Source organism: Nannobrachium achirus (assembly GCF_963921795.1).
Source record: "Nannobrachium achirus genome assembly, chromosome: 4".
In the NCBI taxonomy this organism is placed as follows: Eukaryota; Metazoa; Chordata; class Actinopteri; order Myctophiformes; family Myctophidae; genus Nannobrachium; species Nannobrachium achirus.
The window spans coordinates 17,763,694-17,772,490 of NC_137813.1; the positions used below are offsets into that span (position 1 = coordinate 17,763,694).

Sequence of the window (8,797 nt, forward strand, 5' to 3'; positions counted from 1 at the left end):
TAATTTATTTTAAAATACATTGGACCAAATTTCGACAAAACGCATATGATGGTGATTGAAAGGCTAGCGATAACTAGCGATAGGAACCATAAAGTATTCATGAAAATGTTAATTAAGGTTAGAACACGAAAGGGGAAAATGAATGGGATCCAATGGTGAACAATTCTTTTTGCTATCGGCCGAGGGGGAAAACAGCGCAACTAGCGGCCAATCATAGGAAGTTTTACTTCCGTATTGGAGTCATTTTAAATCGGCAGAACTTGCCCCTTGCTATTTTCTTGTTTCTGTACCAAACTCTTCTTCTTTTCCCCCAAACTCTTCTTCTTTTACCCCGCAGCTGTTTTCTGGACGGTTTCGTGCATGGTTAAACTTTGCCAAACATTCGGGCTGAATGAGGCTATGAAAATCTACTTGGGGTTTCCAGGAAATCTTGGAACATTACATGGCTCTGAAATATCCATGAGTGAAAAAGCTCAGTCTCTGCTTCAAATTGTCTTCATAACCCCCCCTCCCCCCTCCTCCTACAATACACCCAAGGGACTCAGCCTGTTCAGAGAAAGCCCTCAATTGCTCTGCTCCAACTTGTTTCTTAGAAAGGACTTTATCAAGTGACCACTTCTACTAATTCACCAGCTTTATATGTATGACTCCAAAAGCCTTTTCAAAAGCATAATGGTTAATTCTTGTTGATGCCAGACAGCCATCAGGTCAAAGGGGAATTGTTTCCAACATTTGATGTAAGATCAACACACATTGCAGTAAATGACTCTGATGCAATACTTGTTTTTTCCTGCTTGCGGTTTACTTTGGATGATAAAGTGTGTTGCTATGCAGGGGGTTCAGGAGACTGGAGTGACTCATCCTCGGCTGAGTTATGTGAATTACGTAAGTACTTGTCATCCATTTGTTGATCCTCTTTATTTATGCCTCCTTTGAAGCAAGTTTCCAGGAGCTTTGCAAACGGGACAAATCACAGACAGAACAATCACGGGCATAAATAAGCTAGTATGAAGAAGGGATGGGACGTTATGAACATTTCATATCACAATTATTGTGTCAAAAGAAATCACGATTTACGATATTATCAAAATCCATTATCCTGGGGCGAAGCATTTGCCAAAAAATAGGCCATCTACAAGCTCACAACGCGTCGCAACGCAACACCTTGTACCAATAGAGGGTTGGTTTTACCAATAGAGGGTTTAAATTTTAAATGGTACAGCAGCTCTGCAAATTGATCCCAGTGCATGACTGAGGACGATATCACGATAAATTAAATCCCCACGATACGATTATCGTGAGTGTTTTTTATCACGATAAACAATAATATCGCCTATCGTCCCATCCCTAGTATGAAGCGTTTATATTTCAAAACAAATATATCAAAAAATATTTATTCACATAGAAAACATGAAAGCGCCTAGTTTTTAGTGCCCTTTCAGCTTCATTCCATGTCTAATCCATCATTTATTTGCAATCTCAATGGCACTAGAACAAAGTGGAGTTTTCTAAGACTCTATTATCTGACTCTATTGTGCAATAGGTGAGCAGTAAATTGAACTTCTACTATACTACTTCTACTGACAGACAGTGAACATAACAGTGATATGTTTTAGTCAGTTCTGCATGCTTATTTTGAGACTAGCCCATTTGTCAATGTTTACAAATAAGTAAATGCTGCCCCCTTTTGGTAAATGATAGCATGGCATCTCTAACTTTCCATAAAAAAATGTCTTGAAGATGAGGACTTGGTGTATTTTATTTTGGAAAACTACACAACCACATTCAACTTCAAAGATGCATATTCATGAAATATAATTGAACGTTAATATTTACATTATAATTGTAATAACTTGTCGCTGCACTTTAACAATTATTAATGGTAATTTTATTTATTCCTACTCTTAAAACAGATGTGTTAAAATCTTACACAATTTTTGTGTTAAAATATTCTAACACGTGTTATGTTACATTTACCAATCATGTGTTAAAATCCTAGACACACTCTTTATGTTAATTCCTATTTTAACACATAAGATAGTCATCACGTGACTTTAACGCAACACGTGTTACATTTACCAATTTTGTGTTAATATCCTAGACACACTCTTTGTGTTAAATACGAATTTTAACACATAAGGTAGTCATCACCAGTATGGCTCTGGTCATCACATGACTTTAACACAACATGTGTTATCTTTTGGGGCTCCACCCACCACAACCGTTGGTGAAGGGTTTTCAGCTTTTTGTCCACCACCACAAGAACAGCTGGAGAAGCTGCAGTAATATCTTCACAGACACGGTAAGAAATATAAAAATGTTTTATTAAAATCATTATTATGTTAAATGCCCAACTGCTGTTTTGCAATGTAGCCTATAAGGTTTAAGCTTATTTAAGAACAGCTTTTTGTGGTTTGCATTGCTGTGGTTACTAGCACAGCTAGCTTAAATCACAGCATAGACAATTTTGCTCATGGAAGCATCATGTTTTGAGTGTGATAAGCTACTTAAGTACTTTTGTACAGCTGTAAACACATTGTTGTGATTTACATGGCTCTGTTTCTTTTTAAGGATCAACCATGGACTCATGTTGCACCTGGTCCAAGTGTTCAAAGGGAGGTATGTGTCTGAGAGAGATGCATAGGTACAATAATATCACATATTGGGCTGATATCAGTGAAAACAGTATTGCTTCATCACTCTAGTCTATATAAACCCTAACTGTATGATTTGTATTTAATGTTTTGCTTATGAATGCACATCTGATATCTTGTGCCTCACTGACATTGTGCAAGCGGTATGACTGAACACCCAAACTCATTAGCATTGCTCTTGTTCAAGCAGTGATATTTCTTTCTTTTAAAGGACAGCTGAGTGCCGGTGCAGCCTGTCAAAGTGGTCAATCGCAGTAGGAGCCATCCAGCCAAAGCTTGTGTGTTTGAGACACCCCAGTACAGCGGCCCAGACAGTACATCAGAGTGGCTAAGGATGTCACCATCCCACTTCAAGATGACTCTCTTGTTGAACACCCAGAACACGCTGAAGGCTGAACACATGGTCCATGTAAGTAATGGGTCAGCACAAGATGACGCAGAAACATCCTCTGACCAGGACACTGAGAAACTAATTTGGACTGGGAAATGGACACTCATATGGATGATCATTGTTAAAGCATAAAACATCTTTGCTTAATAGATAATCTATATCAAATGATGATGCCACTGTCCAATCTTTGATGCAGGATTTTGAAAATGCACAACATGTTTTCAGAGATTTCTGAAAACACTCCCTTGTCAGAACTGGTTGTGTTCTTGATTTGAACTGTGACCTGAGAGGAGAGCACCTCTTTGGGGAGATTATGTTTCCAAATTGTGAAAAGGATGAGGTGATTAATTTTTATTCAAATTGTATCTGTGAAACACTTCGATCGTCTGTATTCTTATATGGTGGAGCGGAATGCTGAGTTGTCTCAATTCTGATGTTTACTCTTATAAACCTGAATTTCCTATTGTGTATTTCAAGAGTTTGCACTTGGTTAGAACTTGGGGAAAAAATGAAAGTCAAGAGTTTGCACTACAACTGAGTTTGTTAAAGGAAAGAGTGAGTGTCAATATATTCAATTGTTTACTTTTATGAACCATTATACTTTTATAAACCAAGTCATATTGTGCATTTCAGGAGTTTACACTACAATGAGTTTGTTAAATAAAAAGTAAGAGTTTGCACTGACTATGTTTGTTAAAAAAATTAAATAAAAAATGTTTGTTTAAAAAAAAAAGGGGGAAGAAAAAAGAAAACATCTGAAAGTAAAATACATTTGAATAAATGTTACCGGTACTTGAATGTCAAGCAATTGTTTGTTCTTTTTGTGAGCATTTTAGTATTTAGTAGTAAGTAGGCCTACAGCTGTGTAACATTTTGTAAAATAACACACTTTTGTGTAAAATTGTGTAAAAGACATTTATCACATGTAGCTAAGTGTCAAATTTCATAAAATAACACACTAATGTGTAAGATTGTATAAAAAAACATTAACACAGCTATGTTAAAAAATTCATAAAATAACACACTATTGTGTAAAATTGTATAAAAAAACATTAACACAGCTATGTGTAAAATGTCATAAAATAACACACTTAATGTGTAAAGAAAACAACACAGCTCTGTGTTATCTTTGTGTAATCTTAACACATATCGGTGTGTTGACACATTTAACACACAACATGTGTAAAATCTGTCAACACAAAATCAGGTGTTAAAACAACACATTGTATGTTGTCCTTATCTAGACACATGGATGTGTTAAGAAATAACACATGTTGTGTTATTTTTTAACACATCCTTTTTGAGATATTCTCAAACCTTTTACATTTCAAGGACCACCATGACTCTGAGAGTCGAATGGACCCTTCTTACGGGTCCATTTGGTTACATTTGTACGCTCTCAGAGTATAAGAGTATAAGAAACCAGATGGTCCCTGGACCCCTCTTTGAGAACCACTGTTCTAGATTTGTTTAAATTACACTCTGGTGCGATACAGTGATAACTTTCACGCGTGCTTGCAAGTGCATGTGTGCGTTCTGACACTGCTAATAAATTCAAAAGGTAAAAGTGAACCTTATTTGAGCAATCTTCCAAATTCCTTTCAAACTCCAGTAAGTGTTAACTCATTTTGTGGTCCTGAAATTAACGGATTAAAATGTCCAGCATGCCTCTCGCTTTCTCCATAAGCGGCCAGTCTCTTATTTTGAAGGCCAGAAGTCGATTGCGTAAACACTTCCGGTTTGACGTCATCACGTCCTTCATCGGAATTGCTCGTCGTCAACATGCCGTTGTGTAATGGCAGATCGTTGCTTTTCAACATGTGTTTTATTAGCGAGAATCTATACTGCCATCCTCCCCTTTGAAAGTGTTGTTTGGAGATAATGGACATTAAAGATGAGATTCCCCGTCTGCCTCAATGTTATGGGATTACTATTTTGTGCACGTGGATCCGTGATGATGATGAATCGGCGAGGGCGATTGTGCCAGGACCTTCCGCGCAGCTACAGGGTAGGAGAACCGCCGTTACAGTAATAGAGTACTTTTCACGAGTATACTCGGGATCGGCACCATATGATACTCGAGTATTTTTCACGAGCATTCTCGGGATTGGCTACAAATGAGTTAATAGATGTGGTGGGAAGTAACTAAGTACATTTACTCAAGTACTGTACTTTTTCTTTTTTTACTTTACTGGAGTATTTCCAATTTTCAATCAGTAGGCAAATATTGTACTTCCACTGCAATTATTGGAAACTTTAGTTATTACTTACTTTGTACATTTTGATCATTATACACACTGACCACTACAGCTGTATACTTTAGCCATGGGACATTCTGCACAATGATCTGCTTAGATGCAGAGCAATGGGTTAAGAGACCATGACCATGAATGCAGTTTTTACTATGATGAAAGAAATGCAAATGCCCCCTTTCCTTTCCATGCCATACCTGAAGGCCAAACTGTCCTGAACTTGAATGCAGCATCTTATGTTGAAATAATTGCCCTCTCTGTGTAGAAATCCATGCCGTTACGCCACATCTCCGGTATTGACTTGGTTATGCTTAGTTCAGTGTGGTATGAAGCACCAAAAATAGCCGACCACCAAGTTCTGCGACGCGTTGTGAGCTTGGAGGTCTGCTGTTTTCGATATTTTCACCAAAAGGCCCTTTTTAGAAATGCAGCCTCTCTAACATTCTCTTCACGTCCCTGATTACAGGCCTCCTCCTCGTCCAGGCCCAAGCTGTCAGCGGCGTGCTGGTGAGAAACGCAGCCAATTAGCACTGGGTTAGCAGGGCAGACAGATAGTCCTCCCTCCTTTTGGCAGAGTCACTGGGGCAACAGATGGTGCTTAGGCCTCACTAAGCTGTGTGTGTTTCCGACTGTGGCCTCCTCATTACCTCTGAACCCTCTCTCTCTCTCTCTCTCTCTCTCTCTCTCTCTCTCTCTCTCTCTCTAGTCTACATGATACATTGGCCACATTGTCAAATTATATAATAATATAGGGACTTACATAGCCGACTTACAAGCTCACAACACCTCGCAACACTATTTATCTGTGGAACTGAGTCAAACTAAATTGAATTCCCCAATTTCAAGTGCTGATCCCCAGTTCAAATATGATTTGTTCCCCCACTGCCTGAAAAGGTTGAGAACGTTTTTTATTGACATTTTAATGTCAAGGACCGCAAAATTGAGATGTGTTGTTGGGCCGTGGCCACCCATTTGAAAATAATTTTGTGCCAGAGACACCCAGAAGGGAAGATCTTGTCAAAACATTTCAACATTTTCCAAAATGTTTTCCCCATTTTGTCAAACATTTTCATAAATAGCAGATCTGGAAGCTCGCAATATCTGCTATTTTTGACTAGCCTAAATATAAAATATAGTAAAAGGTTAAACTGATTTTGATGGGTCCTTGAGGCCCCTCAAGGACCCGTGGAAGGTCCCTGGACCCCACTTTGGGAACCACTGCTCTAGTGAATGTGATAGAACTAGGAGGTCGACCGGGGGGAACGTTCGGCTAAAGTGCTTCTGATGTGTTCATTTGTAACCGTTTAGCAGGGTTGGACAATACAATACCAAAGGGTGTTTCTAACATGAGGGTATTATAACCTCTCATCACCAGACTTTCCACCATGGAGGAAAGCCTGGTATTCGTTCTTTACCGAGCCGTGTGATTAGGTTTAGAAGGAAAAAAGGTGGTTGCAGTGGTTGGTTCTGGTTGGCGTTGCATTGTTTTAGCCTATGTTTATTCTCGCTAGTAGCGCTGTGAGTTGAACCAAACGATTAAAAGAAACTAAACGATTATAGGCCTACCAATTTAAACCAATGTTAAACTAGGGCAGGGGTCTTCAACGTTTTCTGGCCAAGGACCCCTTAGTTGAGAGAGAGATGAAGCAGGGACCTTTTCATAGATTCCATATTGTTTCATTGTTTGACATGCAGCGCAATCATCAGTGTATTTTAGATTTATGTCAATTTGTGTTTTCCGATATTTATCCACTTTGAACCGTCAATACTTAGTAAACTTGACCTTTAGTCTGTACTTGGTCTACTCTTTTTCCCCTCTACACCAAACCTCTTTGCCGAAAATAGCCGATCTACAAGCTCAAAACGCCTCGCGCTGCTGTGTGAGCTTGTAGATCTGCTATTTTCTAAACCCAAATATGGTATTGATCCCAGGCTATGTTTGACATGGTGTGAAACAACTTCTGTACAGTGCCAGTAGAGGGCGCTACTTTCCTAAGGCATTACGCTTTTACACCACTGTTCATAATGCATAGAGGTGGCCTGCATGGACATCTGGAGTCAACAGCAGAATCATCTCTTTAGTGAGATTAATGTGGTGTTTAAGGGATATTCCACTTTCAAAAACACCATGAACAGTTTTTAATTTGCTTGGTTCAATATTTAGATATTTGATGTAAATGTTACCAGGCCCTCCAGGCCCAGGACCTTTCCCCACACACACCCATTGTAACTTCAAACTTCATTTTAACCATGATAGATTCATTAAAAACACCCATTATTTTTTCTGGTGACTCATATTACCCTCCTAATACGTGAGCAGGCTGTGTTTTTTCAATAACCTTTTTCATTTATTTTATTTTTAATAATTATTTTTTGTATTTCATTTTTTCCATTTTCCCAAATAATTATTAAAAATAAATGAAAAGGGTTATTGGTAAAACACAGCCTGCTCACGTATTAGGAGGGTAGTATGAGTCACCAGAAAATATAATGTGTGTTTTTAATGAATCTATCGTGGTTAAAATGGAGTTTGAAGTTACAATGGGTGTGTATGTGGAGAGAAGCCCATAAGCTGTTTCCCTGTTGAAAGTGGAATATGCCTTTAACAGGGGCCATCAACATGTCCGTACAGGTACAAATGTGTGGTGTAAAGTACATAAGTACATGTACTCAAGTACTGTTCTTAAATGACGACTTTACCACTTTTCAACCTATCTATAATAATTAAATTATTTGTATAGCTTTCATGACATGAAATGCAGCTCAAAGCGTTTTACAGAGCAGAAAATGAAGCTTAACAGAAAAAATACACATGATTACAATAAAGCAGAAAAAATAAAAACATAACATAACACATTGAAGAACATTTAAAACATCAGTAAGGACTCTACCATAAAAATAAAAATAAAAACATGTTCATAACAGTGGGGACTTCAATAGCAACACAGGGATTAAACAATCTGCTAAAAGCAAGAGTACAGAAATAGGTCCTGAGCTGTGCTTTAAAGCAAATATAATTGGTCCTCAGTCTCACTAATGTTCATGATAAAATAGCACTATTCTTTTCTACTCAGTCTGTGTCTCTGTGGGAAGTCCAGACACCCATCATCCAGTGACATCATCGTTTGACAGATTTTTTTTTTTTACAATATCTTTTAAAAGATATGTAGATCTTTATTATCGGAGAACAATGGCTTCCATTATAACATTGCAACTTTTCAGGAATAGAAAGCCTGAAATTGCATTTTCTATTAGCTTGGATTTCCCATCTATGATGTCACTGGATGTTGGGTTTCTGACCTGCCCACAGCCCTCCATATGAGACACAGACCGAGTAGAAAGAAATAGTGCAATTTTATCAAATTTGAGGGATTTAGTTTTACTTTACAGGAGTATTTACCTTTATCGATACTTTTTCTTCTACTCCACTACATCTCAGAGGAAAAATTGTATTTGTATTCCACATGGGCGGGTTTCCATTCCGAAACATCCCCATTCCG

The 8,797-nt window shown here is 38.1% G+C and overlaps 1 long non-coding RNA gene across 1 annotated transcript; it reads left to right on the forward strand.

Moving 5' to 3' along the window:
* Positions 1-2,232: 2,232 nt before the first annotated feature.
* LOC308284283 lies at positions 2,233-3,728 on the forward strand. Its single transcript, XR_013962002.1, has 3 exons — positions 2,233-2,302; positions 2,572-2,619; positions 2,866-3,728. It is a non-coding gene; the product is annotated as an uncharacterized lncRNA (long non-coding RNA).
* Positions 3,729-8,797: the final 5,069 nt, after the last annotated feature.